Source organism: Tursiops truncatus, chromosome 11 (genome assembly GCF_011762595.2).
Source record: "Tursiops truncatus isolate mTurTru1 chromosome 11, mTurTru1.mat.Y, whole genome shotgun sequence".
Taxonomy (NCBI): Eukaryota; Metazoa; Chordata; class Mammalia; order Artiodactyla; family Delphinidae; genus Tursiops; species Tursiops truncatus.
This window is the reverse complement of record NC_047044.1, coordinates 47,034,336-47,057,998: the sequence shown is the minus strand read 5'-3', so window position 1 is coordinate 47,057,998 and position 23,663 is coordinate 47,034,336. Positions and strand designations below refer to the sequence as shown.

Here is a 23,663-nt window from a genome sequence, read left to right as displayed (position 1 = left end):
CTATTAAGTAATGTAGTAACTAGTGGAAGTATGAGATTATTTGTTTGTAGTTTTAGTGATATGTTTTAATATTGTAGGAATTCAGGGGCAAAATGTATCAGTATGTATGTGCTAATTTGAAACATCATCCAGTAATATGGTATTTATTCATTCAACTAAAACTATTTGAGCATTTAACATAGGCACTCTCTAGACATTGGGGATACAGCAGTGAAGACAACATAGAGTTTATAGTTTGTTCTGGCTTTGGCGTAGAGACAGGGAATCAATAACTTAATACATAGCATACCAGCTGATAATAAGTCATTTGGAAAATAACATGGCAGTGTAGAGGAAAAGGGGTTACCATTGTGGGGTAAAAGTTTATGTGTTTTCTGTAGAGTGCTCAGGGAAGTCCTCTAGAAATTGATTTGTGAGCAAAGACTTGAAACAAATGAGGGAGCAAGCTGTGTGGGTATTTGGCAGAAGAGTTTTCCAGATAGAACAACGATTGCAAAGGCCTTGAGGTTTAGTGTATGCAGAAACAGCCAGGGGGCCAGTGTGGCTGGAGCCAAGTGTGAAGTACCTGTGATCACCACTGGAGCCAGAAGGGTAGAAAACAATAACAAAGTATTTAGGACCTTGTAGGCCAGCCATTAAAAAGTCTTTAATTTTTACTTTCAGGGGAATAGGGGGAGCCATGCAAGATTTTGTAAGGAAAAATTATAAACGACTTTGAAATGGGCAAAAAATGATGAGTGGGCTTCCTGTCTTGCTCATTCATTGGGTTCATCTCTGTCTCATTTTCCTTCCTTTATCTTGTCTATGTATTTTACTTAGAATTATTTGAATATGGTTTTTAAAATTTCATAGAACCATTACTTTATATTTCTAAGTATTTAAAAGCTTTTTTACTTATGTCTTTCCCTTTGTTCTTCTTAATGCAAAGTATTTCAGATTTAGTTTAGTTCTTGAAATTTACTTCAATTGAAAGAAACTCAAGTCATCTCATCCAGCTTCTCATCCAGTTGAACATGGGCAGTGATTGAGAACTCAGCATTTAAAGGGAAATCAATTCTTTGTTAGATGGAAATCTATTTTATTCTCGTAGATGTCTGTGGTTCGGTCCAGCTCAAGTCCATTATTCCATAAAAGAGAAAATTTAAGACAGCTGACTTACTCTTCCTTACTGCCAAATATTATCTTCTCCAAACTAACTTACCATGGTTTCTGCAGTCTTACCTTATTGATATTAGACTGTTCTTTGTATCCCATCTCACCTTGAATCATTGTCTTCTCTAGGCCCCTGTGATACCACACTCTTGGTGATTTTCTTCCTGTTTCTTGGACAGTACCTCTCCAGTCTCCTTTGTGGGCTTCTCTTCCTTTTCAGTTTCCTTAAATGTTGGTGTTTCTGAGTTTCTCTAGGTCTTTTCTTCTCACTGGGCAATCTCATCTTGTCCTGTGCCTTGCATCCATAAGCTGATGACTCCTAGATCCTTATCTCCAATTCAGATCTTTCTTCCACTTCCATACTTGTATTTCTGTTTGTCTTTTGAGCATTTCTACTTGGATATCTGACAGGCATCACAGTACGTTCAAAATTGAGCTTATGTGCTTCTCTAAACCTTGTGTCCTTCTTATGTTTTCTAGCTCTGTGAATGGACTGTTACCTAAATGGAAAATGTAGGTATGCTCCTTGACTTCTGCTTTTCTTCCCAGTCTAATCAGTTATCAGGTGTTACTGATGCTTACTTCTGAGTATTGCTCTAATCCATCTTTCTTTCTCCATCTTCATTGCTCACTACTCTAATTCGGACCCCAGATTTCTTCAACCGCCTCCAAACCTGTAACAGCAATATGAGGTAGGTGGTGGTGTTTTTAACTTGCCTATGGGGAAACATAGATTCAGAGATGTTAAGAACTCAGCTCTGTCTGGTTCTAAAGCTCATGATATTTTTACTGTATCATGCTGCCTTGCTGGCATTATCAGAGATTGATACTGCCTTCTACTGGAGGAATTTAGAGTGATTAAAATGAAGCATTATTTTAGATTCTAATGTGGTATTTTAAAATGCATTTAGATAGCAGAGCTGTTGTAGGCCATCTATCCATTACATGAAGATGAAAATCTTGTCTTAGTCACATTCTACCTTCTATTTAGCAGGGTTAATAGTTAGAGAGAATTCAAATTTGGAATTTGCATATGCAAAATTAAAAATTTTAAGGCTTTAACAAGAATATGAGACTAATATTCTTTGTAGCTAACTGCTGAATTAAGTTCATTGTTTTCTTTGGGGGGCGGGTGGGAGTTTGGTTTGTTTGTGTTTTATTTTTTATTTATTTATTTGGTTGTGTCAGGTCTTAGTTGCAGCTTGCCGGCTCCTTAGTTGTGGTATGCAAGCTCTTGGTTGTGGCATGCAAGTGGGATCTAGTTCCCTGACCAGGGATCGAACCTGGGCCCCCTGCATTGGGAGCACGAGTCTTAACCACTGTGCCACCAGGGAAGTCCCTGCTTGTTTTTTAAAGAGAGTTTAAGGTTGATAGCTTTTCAGCCAGCTTTCATGCTGATGAAGAAACATTTGAAAGTGGTACAGAGTAAAACATCTTAGAAATTCTGGCTGTTTTCTGTAGAGATTTGTTTTCTCCACATGTGTCTTAAAAAATGAAAGGAGATATTCTCATCATTGCTTTCAAATTCTATTTCATCATACGTTTTGCTTAGAGGGAATAGCCCCAGTGACCTTAGCTGTACTTTTGAATATAGCTCTTCAGAATTTCCTTTACCATGGATGTTTGATATCCTGAGTTTAAGATCAAGGTAAATCTGAAGGAAAACAAACCATGAAACCTTTAGGGATAGAGTGCATATTATCTTTGTTAAAGTTGTATATAGGGACACTAAGAATTCTAAATTTGGCTTCCAGTAAAATCTTGATTAATTTTTTTCCTTAATTTCCCCATTCGAAGATGGAGAAAATAGTTCCCAGCAGTCTGCAATACGATTGTTCTCTAGACAAATATTTATCATGGTTCAAAAGAATATTGGGTCTTGGACACTCAAATCCTGTTACTTGATTGTAACTGTCTTCTAGTGTATAGGAAGGAGCAAAGAAAAGATATTTTAAACATCCTTTCATTACTGTTATTTGTAATAAGTTGATAGTCTTCGTTGACTATATTTCATTGATTTTCCAATTTTATTCACTGAAATTTGGGTGTATCTTACAGTCAGTGGCATCTCGTAGTTTAATTAACCACTTCTGTTTCTTGGTGGGATATAAAATATCAAGTCTTAAAATGAGTTGTGTCTCGGTTTTGATGAAAACAGTTTATATCTTCATTGGTATTAGAAGTAATAACAGTGATAATATTATAGTCTCCATTCCTGAGAATCACTATTTTGGTAGCCTCTACTTTCTTAAACATGACCAAGAACTGGAAAGTAAGCAGAAGAGGCTTCTGATGTTTACAGTTGCTGTTAAGAAGCTCATGAAGTAAAGACCATGTTCTTGAACGTAAAATATTCTGTGATCTCAGTAGAGGGCCTCATTTTGCACCTGTTCTTAATAGGCATGGGTATCTGATTACAGAGTCCAGGATTCAAAAGAATAAACTAAAAAAAAAAAAAGCACATACATATTTATTAAGTGACAACTCTAGGACCTGCTATCAACTGAGAATGAGGGTGACCATAAATAAAGTAAAAATTCAAATCTATCTTTAAAAAACAACACAAACCCCAGAACAGGCCACATAGCACTGTTTCAGGAGGGTTAGACAGCCCGACACACACAAATCACCCTGATTACAGCTTGGAAGAGGTTCTTTTTTTTTTAAGATTTTTTTTTTTGATGTGGACCATTTTTAAAGTCTTTATTGAATTTGTTACAATATTACTTCTGTTTTATGTTTTGTTTTGTTTTGTTTTTCTGGCTGCAAGGTATGTGGGATCTTAGCTCCCCAACCAGGGATCAAACCCACATCCCCTGCGTTGGAAGGCGAAGTCTTAACTACTGGACTGCCAGGGAAGTCCCTTCGAAGAGGTTCTTTATCAAAATTCATTCTGTCTGATTCCACTGGCGCTATCTTTAAGGGACAAATGTATTTTATTTTTTTATTTTGATTGTGGAAACATTTGTTGTTGATTAAATTTTCCCCTCTTATGGTTGAATGAGGTTGTCAGCATATTTTGCCCTGAAAGTATTGAAAAACTTTTGTGATACTCACCTGTCAGACGTCTGAAATAGTATTTGATTCTCTTGTTCTAATGGTCTCTACTCCTGTTGCTAAATGACATCAGAGTACCATTTTTGGTCTTTGGGCTAAAGACTGGGCATGGGCATAGGTTGTAGAGAGGTGTTAGAGAAGAAAAAAGTAGAAAAATTTAGAGAACACACTGTCATCCTGATGTATTTCTAGAAGCTCTCATTGGGCAGTTGTGCATGTCTAGCTGCATTATTTTTGTTTGGAATAAACCCAGGGTACGTATCCCATAAATTCCTAGTGTTAGGGGGACTTTTGGGACATTCCCCTAAGTCATGAATTCTGAGCATAACATTGCTGACTGTGAGCACCTTTAGCCTAAGAGTAGATGTTCGTGTATCATCAGGTTTCCAGCATTTACTAATTAGGTTTTGCCTACTTAGGTTCTCCTGGCAGTTTCTCTTGGCCACTGTGTTCTTCACACTCTGCCCTAACCTGTTTTATATGTTGTCTGCCTTTGGGCTCTGCTTAGACATTTACAGCTTTTCTTTCTGAAGAAGGCTTTAACAAAGTATTGATTTGTATATTCTTTAGTTAACGATTTATTGTTGATTATAAAAGCAATTCACACTATAGAAAATATGAAGAGAAAAGTGCTTTTCATCCTACTACCGAGTGAACCACTGTTAACATTTTAATGTGTTTTCATCTAGTCTTTTTCTAGGCTTATGTATTTTGTTTAGGAGTGGGAGAGAGAAAAGTAAGTGTGTTATTTTTTAAAATGAGAATCTTCTCAAACTTGCTACTGGGCATGCAAAGTAATTTTTAAAATAAAATTTTTTTTCAGAACAATTTTAGAATCACAGTAAAGTTGCAAAGGTAGTACAGAGATTCTCATATATCCATTATTCAGCTTTCCCTAATATTAATCTTATATAACTAGAGTATACTTGTCAAAACTAAGAAATTAACACTGGTATAATTTTATTAAATAACTACAGACTTTATTTGGATTTTTCCAGTTTTTCCACTAATGTCCTTTTCTGTTCCAGGATCCAATCCTGAATACCATATTGCATTTTAAAAGAACAGTTTTGTCTTTTTTTTCTGCTTAACTTTTTATACCATGAACATTTTTCTTTGTCATTAAATATTCTTTAAGCAGTGCTTATTAATGGCCCCAAACAGTTCATCAAATATTTACTCTGATGTAAATATTTCTGCTTAACTCTTTTTTTCTTGTATTTTGTGAGGGTGGGGAATGTTAGAAAACACACACATCAAACATTTTTATTAGTGGGGTACTTGAGTTAGCTGAGTTTAATGCTAGATTGTAGCAGTAATTTTGAACGCATTGCTCTAAAAGTAGAAAATAAATTATCAAGCTTATATTCCTTAGAGAATTTAAGAGCATTTTAGATTGAGACAAGTGCAGAAAGTCATGAGTGACCTATTCATGAAGCAGTTTGTTTTGAGGATTTTTTTTAGAGTTGCTTGGCATTTGGCTTAGTGTATTTTGAGCAAATTGAATGTGTATGTACATTTTATATATACACAGTCAATATTTAGACTGTTAATAAGAGTCTAGTAACTAGCATGATAACCACCTGAGTTTGAAAATGCAGATTTATGGTATATTCTTCTCATACACCGGTATATTCAGTTTTGAAAATTAATCTTTTTATTTACTTTTCTGTTATTCTTCATTAATATTTATTTAGCTCTAGGCTAAGCGTATTATATAAAAAGTGAAGTTGCCTGGAGATTTTCTTGTATGTCTTGTAGTGTTTTATTGATGTTTATAGTTGGATTGATATTGAATAATTTGTATATTCATTTAACATGAAATTGAAGTTCAAATGGTTTGCATTTAGTGTTTTGTTGTTTTGTTTTTTTTGCGGTACGTGGGCCTCTCACTGTTGTGGCCTCTCCAGTTGCGGAGCACAGGCTCCAGACACGCAGGCTTAGCGGCCATGGCTCACGGGCCCAGACGCTCCACGGCATGTGGGATCTTCCTGGACCGGGGCACGAACCCATGTCCCCCGCATCGGGAGGCAGACTCTCAACCACTGTGCCACCAGGGAAGCCCAGTGTTTTGTTGTTTTAAAGAATAAAGCCATAAAGCCAAATTCTTTTTAAGAACTATTAGGTGTATCATACTAAGAAAAACATTGTAAAATTCATATTTGGATTTTACCTTTTATTGTTAGTCAGGTTAGTAAAACCTCATAAGTTAAATAGTTATTATGCTAGGGTTCAGTGCCTGCTAGGGGACTAGTGTCTATTAGTAAATTTATAAACTAGAGGTTTATTATGAGGGTTAAGCAATCATTGGTTTAATTTGACACAGTTGTAAGAATAATATGTAGAAATAATAACCGAGTTGAAAAATACAAACCTGGAATTCTGATGTATAATACTTAGAGAAAACTGAATGCACTGTCTCCATAAGATCAAATATATGTATTCCAGTTTTCAGAGTTAATGATAAATGCTTTCTGGAGAATGCATATACTTTATTACTGCTACCTTACAATCATGTGTCGTCTTTTTGTGGTGCAATCTGTGAATTTTTAGTAGAGAGAGCTACATGATCTGTCATATAGATTGTTCACCCTTTGATGTTGCTGGAGGACAGTACTTGATTTTCTTGTACATATTTTTATATTGCAACATAGAGCACTTAAACTAAGACTTTCTTTGGGAGTTCCCAAGGCTGATGATATTTTTTCCTGTAATTTAAGGTGCTGGGATTGTTGCCATTGGTACTGATTACATTATTCAATTAGCTAAGGCAGAATGTAACTCATCTGCTGGGTTAGCACATCTGTATGTCTGTTTTTATATCTTAGGGCAGAGATTATGGGCACCCAGATTTAACTGTGTAAATTTCATCACCAGTGTTTCTGGGTATGAGTATGTTCCAAGATTATAGGTGATTCCAGGATTGAATTATGACTGGTGTTATTAAAGGTAAAAGTTGTGTTTTGTATCATAAGCCATTTTAGTACCATTTTCTCAGTATTTGCTAAACACACACACACACGCACACACACACACTTCTTGATTGATAGAAATATAGATGGTAGATAAAGATATACATACAGATTCTTGGATTTCTGTTCTAAAAACCCAAATGCATGATTGAAAGTGACTTTGTCAGATTCAGTGTGAAATATGAGGTTAAAGTGGGTAACATTTTCCAGAAATGAAAGAAGGGAATCCGAGGTTCAGGTCATCATTTTACAGTGACACTCACTGCAGGTCTGGATACTGTTGGGAGAATGTTTATGTTTATAGACAGATGCTGTGACTTATAGGTTAGACTTTAGGCATCATAGTAAAACACCATTAATTTTATTCTTAGGAATTAGATGTTCTCCATGTATATATTCTAGACTTCATGCTTCTATAGGAAAGTATTTTGGTAGGGCATTAGTGGTGTCTTTAAGATTGTAAGGGAAAATGTGAACTGTCCTCAGCAGTGCAAACTGGCGCTTCATGAAATGGCATGAACCTACCTTCCTGCCTATCTTCTATTATTTTCCCATGCATACCATACATTCCAACTAAAAGGAACTATTTGGTTCTGGAGACTGCCATGTTTTTTTAGGTTTCTGTGCTTTAGTATGCACTCTTTTTCATTTGGATTGCCCTTGCCCTAGAAAACTCCCATCTGTCTTTCAGGACTTGACTTAGTGGTCACCTTTCCTAGGAAGGCTCCTTGATCACTTCCCTTTCCTTCTGCTCTGAGTTACATGTTCTGATGGCACTGGCACATGGATACATGGATCTGTAACTCTGCCATGTATTCCTTTGCTTGTCTGCCTCCCTCACTAAACAGTAAGCTCCGTAGAATCAGAGAATGTGTATGTCCTCTTTATTTCTTTAACATTTAACTCAGTGCCTGGCAAAGAGAGTTGATACTCAGAAAATAGTTGTTGCATGCTTTAATGTATATATGGAGAAATGAATGAACTCATTTTTTATTCTCTCCTTAATATTGATAGCTGTTTACAATCATTTTTATTTACTAAGTAAGCTTTTGTTAGCTTAATTCAAAAACTGTGTCTAAAATAAAGAAATGTTTCTTTATTAATATTTTAGATTTATCCATAGGAAAATGAATTGATGGCAGTTTAAATATACATAAGCATGTGCTTAATCTTTCTTGATTATCCTGGTTTAACTTGTCTCTTACAGAAAAAACAAAAATGAGAGGAATCTGGTTTAAATTGCAGTACAAGGAATTTAGATTAGACATAAAGAGTTTCCAGAAAATAAAGTACCAGATATTGAAGTGATTTGTAAGTAATGTAATTGATTTTTTTGAGAGTTAAAAAAAGGGGGAGTTCATAGAGGGTTGTGAATTGCAAAGTGGTTCACCAACATTGCCTTTAGTAGAATAAAAAACTTAAAGGAAGAAAATCTATTTAGAGGTATGCAGATACAACCATATTCATGGATAGATGCTTAAAAATACTTGGGTACTTTTTTGGTTTACTGTGTACATATATATTTTTAAATTTCAGCTAACCAAGGAAACTATGTTGCATGTATCCTTACTTTTTACAGAATGGCTCTCGTTTAGTGACTAGCAGAATATACTAGAATCTCCCTCCTTAGCCTTTTTTTTTAACTTCTCTTTCTTAGAGTAATATAAATAATAAAAAATCCTTAGCAGTGTTAAAAATAAACAGAAAACTAAGGTATATCAATTAAAAAAAAGACCTACCCACATAGTTTAAAAACAATCAACCAGACCACTTACACAAAGAACAAGGTTTTTGAATGCTATCCTCTTGATTGTCTTAATGAAATTAAATACAGCAGTGTGCCCAAAATATAGAGTTATATTGCTATGCTTCTAACTATAGATATTCTGTCCTGGCTGTATTTGAACAGAACTACTGTAGTATAAGCCAAATTCACCCTCCGTGCTAGTGAACTGAAAGAGCAAATATACCTTCCTGAGCAACAGATTTATAGTCATGCTAGTGAATAGAGTTCAGTGTTCTCTTTGCTTGTCATTCTGCAAGAATCATATTGAATAATTTAGGACAGCTTTACTAAATTTATTAATGTAACTCTTGTTATGAAGATGGTGTTTAAATTGTAGGCTTTTGTACTTGCAGTGCAAAAGCCTTCTTTGTGATATAAGAGACAGGATTTTACATGTAGTGGTGATAATGCCTGTCTTTCTAAACACTGTATATTTTTCTAAATGCCTTTATAGCCAGAATTTATTTTTCACAATAACTCTGTGAAATAGGTGTCCTAATCTTATAAATGAGAAATTTTAGGCATAGAAATTTTGACTGAGTGCCAAAGGCATACAGTATTGTTTTATAATAAAGTATTGTTACCATTTCAATAGCTTGCATTTACTATATGCTGAGCTCTGTTTTAAGCTTTTTACATATATTAATTAATAAGAACTTGGGCTTTGTAGTCGGATCTGGATTTAATTCTGGCATCGTGCCATCACTGCCATTTGCAGCATCGTGGATGAACCTAGAGATAATCATACTAAGTGATATTTCCTCTTCTTAACCTTGGAAAATTTACCTAACCTCTTCAAGCCTTGGTTTCCTCATTTGCTACAAAGAAATAATGATAGTACCTGCCTCATAGGGTGGTTGTATGGATTTAGATAATCCAAGTGAATCTATGTCTGGTATAAAGTAGGGGCTTTAAAATCAGTTTGCTATAATAAATAGAGTGTTAGTAGACTGTATTTACTGTAATTTTTAGCTTTTGGTAATTTTCCTGGTAAAATTGTATTGCTCTTGAGTGTAAACTCATAGTTGATTATATATATATATATATATATACCTGTTATATAGAAAAACATCCATGTTAGAACAAGATTATAGCTCTATATAGTGGCTATAACTACCTCTTCCCTCTCACTACCTCCCAATCACCTTTCAGTTCTAAGCCTTCCACTAGTCAGAAGAAACCAAAGTGGATACCTGAGGCTTTCATTTTCCAAAGTCAAGACAAGATATCCTCAGTCCATTGGGTTGTGTTCGTTCCAGGAGTGCTGTGGTATATCAGTTGTTTGGAACTCAGAATGTATTTTCTTAGAGAAAGTATCCTTTTAAATAAGGCACATAAATTCTTGTAATTCCTGATATAACTGATATGTGTATATTTGCACTGAAAGCAGTAAAAAGCAAGCAAAAACGTGACAGTACGCTGGCACTGCTAATAAAGTAATTTAAAACAATGAAACTGAATATATACTGATCCCCAAAAACAGGCCTGGAGAGGATTCTGGGAAGATGGAGTAGGAGGCATCAGGAGTCTGCCTCCCCACCTAGATAACAAATACAGTGGCAGAATCTGATGTAACTATTTTGGAACTATGGAGCTGTTGAAGACTTGCAACTGTCAGGAAAAGGCTCAGATGTAAAATTGCAGCCATTCTCTGCTGCCACCTTTGTGCAGCTCTCACACAGCTTTTGGAGCCAGTGGAGGCAGAAAGTACCCTCTTCTCCAAATATCAAGGATCTGTACCTGGATCAGAGATGCTGCTTCTGGTCAGAGAGGTGCAGACAAAGAGGTGGGCAGCTATTGTTGTTGCACATACCCTATTGTTGCAAGCCCCTCCCCCACCTGCTAAAGTGACTTCCAGGAAATTTAAAAGACGGGCACCCTTATATGATCCAGCAATCTCACTCCTGGCTGTATATCCAGAGAAAACTCTAATTCAAAAAGATACATGAACCCCAATGTTCAGAGCAGCACTATTTACAATAACCAAGATGTGTAAGCAACCTAAATGTCCATCGACAGATGAATAGATAAAGAAGGTGTGGTATATATAAACAATGGCATACTACTGAGCCATAAAAAAGAATGACATAATGCCATTTGCAGCATCGTGGATGAACCTAGAGATTATCATACTAAGTGAAGTAAATCAAAAAGAGAAAGATAAATCCCATATGATACCACTTATATGTGGAATCTAAAATATGGAACCACCTCAACATATTGAAAGCTGTATATTGTGGGAGTCCTAGAAAGAGAAGAGAGAGAGAGAAAGGAGCAGAGAGAACTTTTGAAGAAATAATGGTTTAAAACTTCCCAAATTTGATGAAAAACATGAACGTAAACATCCAAGGAGCTCATTGCACTCCAAGTAAGATTAAGTCAAAGAGACATAGAGCAAGACACATTATAATCAACCTTCCAAAAGACAAAGACCAGGAATCTTGAAAGCAGCAAGAAGAAAGCTAATCATCACGTACACGGGATTCTCAGTAAGATTATTAGCATATTGCTCATCAGAAACTTCAGAGGCCAGGTGGCAGTGGGCTGCTATATTCAAAGTGCTAAAAGAAGAAAAGTCTGTCCATCAAGAATCCTGTTATCTGGCAAAACTGTCCTTCAAAAGTAAGTGAGAAATTAAGACATCCCCAGGTAAACAAAAGCTGAGGGAGTTCATTACCACTAGACCTGCCCTGCAAGAAATGCGCAAGAGAGTTCTGCAAGGTGAAACGAAAGGACTCTAGACAGTAACTAGAAGTTGTGTGGAGAAATAAAGATCTCAATAAAGGTAAATACAGCGGGAATTATAAAAGCTAGTACTATTGTAACAAAGATTTATAATTTTTTATTTTCTACATGACTTAAAAGATTAATACATTTAAAGGAAAAAAAATTATTAGTATAAAAGCTCATGTTGTTGTAACATTTTCTGGGATAGAACATATGTTAGGCCACAAATTAAGTCTCAAAAGATTTTAAAAGATAGATAGCATACAAAGTATCATCTCCAGCTACAAGAGGATGAAGTTAGAAATCAACAACAGAAGGAAAACTGGAAAATTCACAAAACTGTGGGAATTAAACAACATACTTTTTTTTTTAACATCTTTATTGGAGTATATAATTGGTTTACAATGGTGTGTTAGTTTCTGCTTTATAACAAAGTGAATCAGTTATACATATGTTCCCGTATCTCTTCCCTCTTGTGTCTCCCTCCCTCCCACCCTCCCTATCCCACCCCTCTAGGTGGTCGGTCACAAAGCACCGAGCCGATCTCCCTATGCTATGCGGCTGCTTCCCACTAGCTATCTGTTTTACATTTTGTAGTGTATATATGTCCATGCCACTCTCTCACTTTGTCACAGCTTACCCTTCCCCCTCCCCATATCCTCAAGTCCATTCTCTAGTAAGTCTGTAAACAACATACTTTTAAACAACCAATCAAAGAAGAAATCACAAGGGAAATTAGAAAATACTTAGAGACCAAAGAAAATGAAAACACAGCACGCCAAAACTTACAGGACACAATGAAAGCAGTTCTAAGGGGATTTTTGTAGTTATAAATGCTTATGTTAAAAAAATAAGAAAGATCTCTAGCTTTATAACTTAAGGAACTAGAAAAAAACAAACTAAAACCAAAGCTAGCGGAAGGAAATAATAAAGGTTAAAGGAGAGAGAAAGGAAATAGAGAATAGAAAAACAAAGTCAGTGAACCAAAAGTTTGTTCTTTGAAAACATCAACAAAATTGACAAATTTTTGGCTAGGTAGACTAAGAAAATAGGAGGAAAGACTCAAATTACTAAAATCAGAAGTGAAAGTGGTGACATCACTATCAAGTCTACTGAAATAAAAAGGATTATAAGAGAGTACTATGAACAATTGTATGCCAACAAATTGAAGAACCTAGATGAAATGGACAAATTCCTAGAAATACAAAACCTACCAAGACTAAATCACAATAGACCTATAAGGTAAGGAGATTGAATCAGTAATAAAAAAATCTCGTGAGTAGAAAAGCCCTGGCTTGGGACCTCACTGGTGGTCCAGTGGCTAAGACTCCACGCTCCCAATGCAGGGGGCCCGGGTTCAATCCCTTGTCAGGGAACTGGATCCCACATGCCGCAACTAAGAGTCTCCATGTCACAACTAAGAGTTCACATGCCGCAACTAAAAAAGATCCCACATGCCATAACTAAAAGATCCCATGTGCTGCAGCTAAGACGCAGTACAGCCAAATAAATAAATAAATATTTTTTAAAAAAAGGAAGAAAGAAGGAAAAGAAAAGACCTGGCTTCACCAGTGAATTCTGCTAGTTAAAGAACTACTATCAGTCCCTGTCAAACTTTTCCAAAATATTGAAGAGGAGAGAACACTTCCTAATTCATTCTATGAGGCCAGCATTACCCTGATAACAAAGTCAGACAAAGACATTACAAGAAAAGAAAACTACAGACCAATATCTCTTGTAAACATTGATTCCAAAATCTTCAACAAAATGCTAGCAAACTGAATTCATCCACATAATAAGGGGATTATATACCATGGTAAAGTGGGATTTCTTTTTGGAATGCAAGGATGGTACAACATGAAAATTGATCAGTGTAATACACCACATTAACAGAATGAAGGAAAAAAACACAATCATCTCAATTGATGCAGAAAAAGCATTTGACAAAGTTCAACACCTTTTCAAGATAAAAGCATTAAAAAAAACTAGGCATAGATGGAAACCACCTCAATATAATGAAAGCTATATATGAAAAACCCACAGCAGACATCATTCTCAATAGTAAAAGACTGAAAGCTTTTCCCCTAAGATCAGGAACAAGGCAAGGATGCCCACTTTCATGACTTTTATTTAACATGGTAGTGGAAGTTCTAGCCAGAGCACTTAGGTAAGAAAAAGAAATAAAAGTTATCCAAATTGAGAAGAAAGAAGTAAAATAATCTGTTTGCAGGTAAGATGATCTTATATGTGGGAAACCCTAATGATTCCACAGAAAAAATACTTTCAGAACTAATAAATGGATTCAACTAAGTAGCAGGATACAAACTCAAAATGTAAAAGTTAGTTGCATTTCTGTACATCACAATGAGCAATCTGAAAAGGAAATTACAAAAACAGTTCCTTTTACAGTGGCATCAAAAGGAATAGAATACTTAGGAATTAAAAAACGTATACAATGAAAACTGCAAAATACTGCTGAAGAAATTGAAGACATAAATAAACACATCTGATATTCATGGATTAGAAGATACAATATTATTAAAATATCAGTGCTATCCAAAGAGGTTTACAGATTCATTGCAATATCTGTCAAAATCCCAATGATGTTTTTTTCAAAAACAGGAAAACCTATCCTGAAATTCATATGGAATCTCAGGACCCTGGATAGGCAAAACAGTCTTAAAACTGGATTACTCACAATTCTTGATTTCAAAACTTACAACAAAGCCACATAATCAAAACAGTGTGGTACTGGCATAAATACAGACATATAGACCAGTGGAATAGAACAGAGAACCCAGAAATAAACCCTCACATATGTGGTAAAATAAGTTTTGAAAAGGGTACGAAGACCATTCAGTGGGGAAACAAGTCTTCAACAAATGCTTCTGGGACAACTCAGTATCTGCATGCAAAAGATTAACTTGGACCTTTACCTAACACCATATACAAACATTAACTCAAATTGGATCAAAGACCTAAATATAAGACAAAAAACAGTGAGATTCTTAGAAGAAAACATAGGGCAAAAGCTTCACAACATGGATTTGGCAGTGCTTTCTTGGATGTGACACCAAAAGCACAGGCATCAGAGCAAAAGTAGACAAATTGGACTTAATGAAAAAAAATTTTTTTACTTCAAAAGATACTATCAACAGAGTGAAAGAGGCAACCACAGAATGGGAGAAAATATTTGCAAATCATATATTTGATAACGGATTAATATCCAGAATATATAGAGAACTTATGCTAAAAGTCAACAGCAAAAGGACAGCCTGATTCAAAAATGGGCAAAGGACTTGAATAGACATTTCTCTAAAAAAGATACACTGTGGAAAACAGTATGGAAGTTTCTCAAAAAATTAATAAAGTAGAACCACCATATGATTCAGCAGTACCACTTCTGGGTATGTATCCAAAATAATTGAAAGCAGGGTCTCGGAGAGATATTTGTTCATCCATGTTCATAGCAGCATTATTCCAATAGCCAGAACATAGATAAATGTCCATTGACAGACGGATGGATTAGCAAGTGTTGGTATATATTCAGTGGAATATTTTTCAGTCTTAAAAAGGAAAGGAATTCTGACACATGTTACAGCATGGATGAACTGTGAAGACATTATGCTAAGTGAGTTAAGACAGGCACAAACTGATAAATAGTGTACAATCTCAGTTATATGAGGTATTTAGAATAGCCAAACTCATGAAAACAGAAAGTAGAATGGTGGTTGCCAGAATTTGGGCAGAGGGGAAATGAGTTGTTATTTAATGGGTATACAGTTTCATTTCTGCAAAATGAAAAAGTCCTTGAGATTGGTTGCACAATATTGAATATATTTAACACTACTAAACTGTATGCTTAAAAATGGGTAAGATTGGGCTTCCCTGGTGGTGCAGTGGTTGAGAGTCTGCCTGCCGATGCAGGGGACATGGGTTCGTGCCCCAGTCCAGGAAGATCCCACATGCCGCGGAGCGGCTGGGCCCGTGAGCCATGGCCACTGAGCCTGCGCATCCAGAGCCTGTGCTCCGCAACTGGAGAGGCCACAACAGTGAGAGGCCTGCATACCGCAAAAAAAAAAAAAAAAAAAGGATAAGATGGTAAATTTTATATGTATTTTACCACAATTTTAAAAATTAGAAAAAAGAAAAAAAAGATCTGAAGGTGAGAAAGAGTTTCTAACAGGATTTTTTAATATTTTCAAGAGCTTTATAGGTTGGCACACTGATTCTTTTGTATGTTTAACTTCATTTCAAAGCTTTTCCTTGATATAGGATTATAGATGGATTACTCTCACTTCTCTTAATCACATTTACTATGAATAAACTCATTTCAGGATAGGGGTTGTGGGATGCTTACAAGAGGAACAAATAAAAAGAGGAAGAGAGATTTTTCTTAGTCAATTGGCTAAAATCTCTTGAGAGAGCTAGACGAACATCACATAAGAGAAATGATTTATGGTAGAATTACCTGGACAGTTTTATAAGCCAGAGACAAAGCATGATGTATGCTTCTGGAGAAAAAAAAAAGCTGTGCTAAGGAAAAGGCAGTGGGTTGCTGCCCACCCTAATATGGGGTGTAGCAGCAGCTCACAAGGGGTGTAAGCAAACACCTGGCTGAACCGCTGATTTTATATACAGGTTATAAGTCCAGAACGAAAAATTTTGTTTGTGTGTGGGTTCATGGTTTTGGAAATGTTCATTTTGGGTATCAGTCATATTTGTTAACTCAAGTTAATATATAGATTAAAATGAGACTATTTGGAGGTCAGACAGCAGAAGCAAGAAGAACTACAATCCTGCAGCCTGTGGAACAAGAACCATATTCACAGAAAGAGAGACAAGATGAAAAGGCAGAGGACTATGTACCAGATGAAGGCAGAGGGCTATGTACCAGATGAAGGAACAAGATAAAACCCCAGAAAAACAACTAAATGAAGTGGAGATAGGCAACCTTCCAGAAAAAGAATTCAGAACAATGATAGTGAAGATGATCCAGGACCTCAGAAAAACAATGGAGGCTAAGATCGAGAAGATGCAAGAAATGTTTACCAAAGACCTAGAAGAATTAAAGAACAAACAAACAGATGAAGAATACAATAACTGAAATGAAAACTACACTAGAAGGAATCAATAGGAGAATAACTGAGGCAGAAGAACGGATAAGTGACCTGGAAGACAGAATAGTGGAATTCACTGCTGTGGAACAGAATAAAGAAAAAAGAATGAAAAGAAATGAAGACAGCCTAAGAGACCTCTGGGACAACATTAAACGCAACAACATTCACATTATAGGGGTCCCAGAAGGAGAAGAGAGAGAGAAAGGACCCAAGAAAATATTTGAAGAGATTACAGTCAAAAACTTCCCTAACATGGGAAAGGAAATAGCCACCCAAGTGCAGGAAGTGCAGAGAGTCCCATACAGGATAAACCCAAGGATAAACACGCCTAGAAACATAGTAATCAAATTGGCAAAAATTAAAGACAAAGAAAAATTATTGAAAGCAGCAAGGGAAAAATGACAAATAACATACAAGGGAACTCCCATAAGGTTAACAGCTGATTTCTCAGCAGAAACTCTACAAGGCCGAAGGGAGTGGCATGATGAAAGGGAAGAACCTACAACCAAGAGTACTCTACCCAGCAAGGATCTCATTCAGATTCGATGGAGAAATCAAAAGCTTTACAGACAAGCAAAAGCTAAGAGAATTCAGCACCACCAAACCAGCTCTACAACAAATGCTAAAGGAACTTCTCTAAGTGGGAAACACAAGAGAAGAAAAGGACCTACAAAAACAAACCCAAAACAATTAAGAAAATGGTCATAGGAACATACATATCGATAATTACCTTAAACATGAATGGATCAAATGCTCCAACCAAAAGCCACAGGCTTGGTGAATGGATACAAAAACATGACCCATATATATGCTGTCTACAAGAGACCCACTTCAGACCTAGTGACACATTCAGACTGAAAGTGAGGGGATGGAAAAACATATTCCATGCAAATGGAAATCAAAGCTGGAGTAGCAATAGTCATATCAGATAAAATAGACCTTAAAATAAAGAATGTTACAAGAGACAAGGATGGACACTACATAATGATCAAGGGATCAATCCAAGAAGAAGATATAACAATTATAAATATATATGCACCCAACATAGGAGCACCTGAATACATAAGGCAACTGCTAACAGCTGTAAAAGAGGAAATCGACAGTAACACAGTAATAGTGGGAGACTTTAACACCTCACTTACACCAATAGACACATCATCCAAAATGAAAATAAATAAGGAAACACAAGCTTTAAATGACACAATAGACTAGACAGATTTAATTGATATTTATAGGACATTCCATCCAAAAACAGCAGATTACACTTTCTTCTCAAGTGCGCACGGAACATTCTCCAGGATAGATCACATCTTGGGTCACAAATCAAGCCTCAGTAAATTTAAGAAAATTGAAATCATATCAAGCATCTTTTCTGGCCAACGCTATGAGCTTAGAAATGAATTACAGGGAAAAAAACATAGAAAACACAAACACATGGAGGCCGAACAATACATTACTAAATAACCAGTAGATCACTGGAGAAATCAAAGAGGAAATCAAAAAATACCCAGAGACAAATGACAATGAAAACACGATGATCCAAAACCTATGGGATGCAGCAAAAGCAGTTCTAAGAGGGAAGTTTATAGCTATACAAGCGTAGCTCAAGGAACAAGAAAAATCTCAAATAAACAATGTAACCTTACACCTACAGGAACTAGAGAAAGAAGAACAAAGAAAACCCAAAGTCAGTAGGAGGAAAGAAATCATAAAGATGAGAGCAGAAATAAATGACATAAAAGCAAAGAAAACAGTAGCAAAGATCAATAAAACTAAAAGCTGGTTCTTTGAGAAAATAAACAAAATTGATAAACTATTAGCCTGACTCATCAAGAAAAAGAGGTAGAGGACTCAAATCAATACAATCAGAAATGAAAAAGAAGTTACAACAGACACCACAGAAATACAAAGCATCCTAAGAGACTACTACAAGCAACTCTATGCCAATAAAATGGACAACCTGGAAGAAATGGACATATTCTTAGAAAGGTGTAACCTTCCAAGACTGAACCAGGAAGAAATAGAAAACATGAACAGACCAATCACAAGTAATGAAATTGAAACTGTGATTAAAAATCTTCCAACAAACAAAAGTCCAGGACCAGATAGCATCACAGGTGAATTCTATCAAACGTTTAGAGAAGAGCTAACACCCATCCTTCTCAAACTCTTCCAAAAAATTGCAGAGGAAGGAACACTCCCAAACTCATTCTATGAGGCCACCATCACCCTGATACCAAAACCAGACAAAGATACTACAAAAAAAGAAAATTGCAGACCAATATCACTGATGAATATAGATGCAAAAATCCTCAACAAAATACTAGCAAACAGAATCCAACAAAACATTTAAAGGATCATACACCATGATCAAGTGGGATTTATCCCAGGGATGCAAGGATTCTTCAGTATATGCAAATCAATCAATGTGATACAGCATGTTAACAAATTGAAGAATAAAAACCATATGATCATCTCAATAGATGCAGAAAACGCTTTTGACAAAATTCAACACCCATTTATGATAAAAACTCTCCAGAAAGTGGGCATAGAGGGAACCTACCTCAACATAATGAAGGCCATATATGACAAACCCACAGCAAACATCATTCTCAATGGTGAAAAACAAAGCATTTCCTCTAAGATCAGGAACAAGACAAGGATGTCCAATCTCGCCACTGTTATTCAACACAGTTTTGGAAGTCCTAGCCATGGCAATCAGAGAGGAAAAAGAAGTAAAAGAAATACAAATTGCAAAAGAAGAAGTAAAACTGTCACTGTTTGCAGATGACATGATACTATACATAGAGAATCCGAAAAATGCCACCAGAAAACTACTAGAGCTAATCAATGAATTTGGTAAAGTTGCAGGATACAAAATTAATGCACAGAAATCTCTTGCATTCCTATACACTAATGATGAAGAATCTGAAAGAGAAATTAAGGAAACACTCCCATTTACCATTGCAACAAAAAGAATACTACCTAGGAATAAACCTACCTAGGGAGACCAAAGGTCTGTATGCAGAAAATTATAAGACACTGATGAAAGTAATTAAAGATGATACCAACAGATGGAGAGATATACCATGTTCTTGGATTGGAAGAATCAATATTGGGAAAATGACTCTACTACCCAAGCAGTCTACAGATTGAATGCAATCCCTATCAAATTACCAATGGCATGTTTTATGGAACTAGAACAAAAAATCTTAAAATTTGTATGGAGACGCAAAAGACCCCAAATAGCCAAAGCAGAAAGAAGAAACTTGAGGGGAAGAAACGGAGCTGGAGGGGAAGAAACGGAGGGGGAAGAAACGGAGGGGAAGAAACGGAGCTGGAGGAATCAGACTACCTGACTTCAGACTATACTATAAAGCTACAGGAATCAAGACAATATGGTACTGGCACAAAAACAGAAACATAGATGAATGGAACAAGATAGAAAGCCCAGAAATAAACCAACGCACCTATGGTCAACTAATCTATGACAAAGGAGGCAAGGATATACAGTGGAGAAAAGACAGTCTCTTCAATAAGTGGTGCTGGGAAAACTGGACAGCTACATGTAAAAGAATGAAATTAGAACACTCCCTAACACCATACACACACAAAAAAAACTCAAAATGCTTTAGAGACCTAAATGTAAGACCAGACACTCTAAAACTCTTACAGGAAAGCATAGGAAAAACACTCTTTGACATAAATCACAGCAAGATCTTATTTGATCCACCTCCTAGAGTAATGGAAATAAAAACAAAAATAAACAAATGGGACCTAATGAAACTTAAAAGGTTTTGCACAGCAAAGGAAACCATAAACAAGATGAAAAGACAACCCTCAGAATGGGAGAAAATATTTGCAAACGAATTAACAAAGTATTAATCTCCAAAATATATTAACAGTTCATGCAGCTCAATATTAAAAAAACAAACAACCGAATCCAAAAATGGGCACAAGACCTAAATAGACATTTCTCCAAAGAACACATACAGATGGCCAAGAAGCACATGAAAAGCTGCTCAACATCACTAATTATTAGAGAAATGCAAATCAAAACTACAATGAGGTATCACCTCACACCAGTTAGAATGGGCAACATCAGAAAGTCTACAAACAACAAATGCTGGAGAGGGTGTGGAGAAAAGAGAACCCTCTAGCACTGTTGGTGGGAATGTAAATTGATACAGCCACTATGGAGAACAGTGTGGAGGTTCCTTAAAAAACTAAAAATAGAACTACCATACGACCCAGCAATCCCACTACTTGGCATATACCCAGAGGAAACCGTAATTCAAAACAACACATGTGGGCTTCCCTGGTGGCGCAGTGGTTGAGCGTCCACTTGCCGATGCAGGGGACATGGGTTCATGCTCCGGTCCTGGAAGATCCCACATGCTGTGGAGCAGCTAGGCCGGTGAGCCATGGCCGCAGTGCCTGCACGTCTGGAGCCTGTGCTCCACAACGGGAGAGGCCACGACAGTGAGAGGCCCGCGTACCGCACAAAAAAAAAAAAAAAAAGACACATGCACCCCAATGTTCATTGCAGCACTATTTACAATAGCCAGCTCATGGAAGCAACGTAAATGCCCATCAACAGATGAATGGATAAAGAAGATTTTGTACATATATACAATGGAATGTTACTGAGCCATAAAATGGAATGAAATTGGGTCATTTGTTGAGACGTGGATGTATCTCAAGACTGTCATACAGAGTGAAGTAAGTCAGAAAGAGAAAAATATCGTATATTAATTCATATATGTGGAACCTAGAAAAATGGTACAGATGAACCAGTTTGCAGGGCAGAAAAAGAGACACAGATGTAGAGAAACATATGGACACCAAGGGGGGAAAGTGGCGGTGGGATGGGGGTGGTGGTGGGATGTATTGGGCGATTGGGAGTGACATGTGTCCCCTGATGTGTATAAAATTGATGACTAATAAGAACCTGCTGTACAAGAAAATAAAATAAAATTCAAGAATTAAAAAAAAAATTTTAAACTAAAATAAATAAACTGCTCTGACTTTCTGAGCACTCCTTAAGTTTTTTGGTTGGCACCACTCATACAGCTTTTATTACTGTCTCTTTTTTTCTCAATAAAAGAAATTCATTTCATTAAAAAATAAAATAAAATGAGACTCTGTAAAACCCCTAACATAACGCCTACTGTAGTATAGCTATTTAGTAAATGCTAGTGCTCGTGCTTGAGTGAATTTGATTTTTTTTCTGTGTTGTAGAAAGTGAATAAATTAACCAGAAAATTTTCAGAAGTATATTGAAATCTCTTAAAACTCTAGATTGTAATTTATTGCTGTAATTTATATCATTATTCTGTGACTATGGCATGCTAGTTCATACTGTTTTCTCATGACTGACTCTTCTGATTTGATTCTGGGGGTGTCTTGTGGATTAGAAGATACAGAGGGTGGATTCTAAAGACAGTCCACTCTTCGGCAGAGGGACAGTGAGGTTTAAGAGATGTGACTGGATATGGAGAATTAGCCTGCCCTTGGGTAAAATGGGGTTTTAGAGCTGGAAAGGAACCTTGGAGGTAGTTTAGTCTAACCTTTCATTTTATGGCTGTGGAGATAAATATAGAGAAGTGTGTTGTCTAATGTCATAGCTGTAGTGGAGAAGCTAAAATCAATGGCTTCTAAAGGTCCTGATATCCAGACATCATGAAACGTAAGCTACTGCATTTTTACTTTTCTTTTGAAAAGGCTGTATTGATGGTACCATGTACACATTATATTAATTTCTAGAATAGATCTTATAAATTATATATATTTTAATCAAAAATTCAGTCTTTTTAGTTTGTTTAAATAGATTAACTGAACTAACAGTGCTGCCAGAAGTCTCATAAGGAAAACTGTTTTTAAAGAAATAACAAATTCTTGACTTTTTCTTGCTAATTGTAGGTTAAGTCAGCAAACAAAGAAAACATGGTGTTTTGAAGTATGATTAAACTCCTGATGCTGCAGCAGAGGCTAAGACTATTAATGGCCAGATCTAGGTAAGTTGAAGTTTACTTTTAAAAAAGTCATTAAGTGCACCAATTACATTTTTTAAACTAGAGATTTTAATAGTGTTTTCTTGAATGCAGTTTTTTTTTTGCCTCCTTATATGTTGTCACCTCCCACTTCCCAAAAATTAGGACAATTGGCTTTAATTAAACATGACAGTGTTTACTAATTTAAAATACCCAACACACTTGTTGCAATATTGATCTTCCCAAACAGAAGCTACCTTTTGTTCTTGAATGTACCCTTATTACTTTCCTATGTGGCTTTCTTGAGGGAGTATAGTACGTCTTTTTGTGTTTTTGCTGAGTTATAAACTTGACTGGGTAAGATGATGAGATCACATGGTTTCTCATCAAGTGTTTACAGGTACTTGTACATATTATTGGGTGTTACATAACTCAGACACTCTCCAGGTATTAATCTGATTGTCATAAATGCAGACTATCTAGTGTCTTGCCTTTCCCCCTGCCTGGGAATTCATGCTTCAGGAGGAGGAGTCAGAGATGTGGGTGAAAACTTCACATTAAAAATCTCCTTCTGTGCTGGAAGATTGACTACAACTGCCTGTAGTCCCAGCTGTTTCACAGTCTTACTCCTACTAAGCCTATTCTTCAGCCTTACTGAGGCCTCCTTTTCCTTTTTGCCTCCCTCCGTTTCTCCCATTTCATCAGCCCTCTTCTTTCTTGCTTCTTTCCTGACCAGACCTGATGGCCCATTACTTCAAACCCCTATATTGCCAATATCCTTTAATTTCCTTGTCTTTTTACCTTCTGACCCTGGGTCAGTTGAACTGTCTACCCTCTGGACTGCTGAGTACAGCTA

General features: G+C 36.2%; 1 protein-coding gene across 8 annotated transcripts in view; it reads left to right on the top strand.

Moving 5' to 3' along the window:
- Positions 1-23,663, top strand: part of FRS2 (fibroblast growth factor receptor substrate 2) — a 78,504-nt gene that overhangs the window by 40,103 nt on the left and 14,738 nt on the right. For 4 of the 8 annotated variants that reach the window (XM_019952430.3, XM_073789237.1, XM_073789238.1 and 1 more), the window contains one exon: positions 22,737-22,831. The gene's annotated coding sequence lies outside the window, so the exon portion shown is untranslated. Of the gene's footprint in view, positions 1-1,632; positions 1,670-1,804; positions 1,845-8,388; positions 8,493-22,736; positions 22,832-23,663 lie in introns of all 8 variants that reach the window. The other 4 variants (XM_019952428.3, XM_073789236.1, XM_019952433.3 and 1 more) reach the window with 3 other exon arrangements.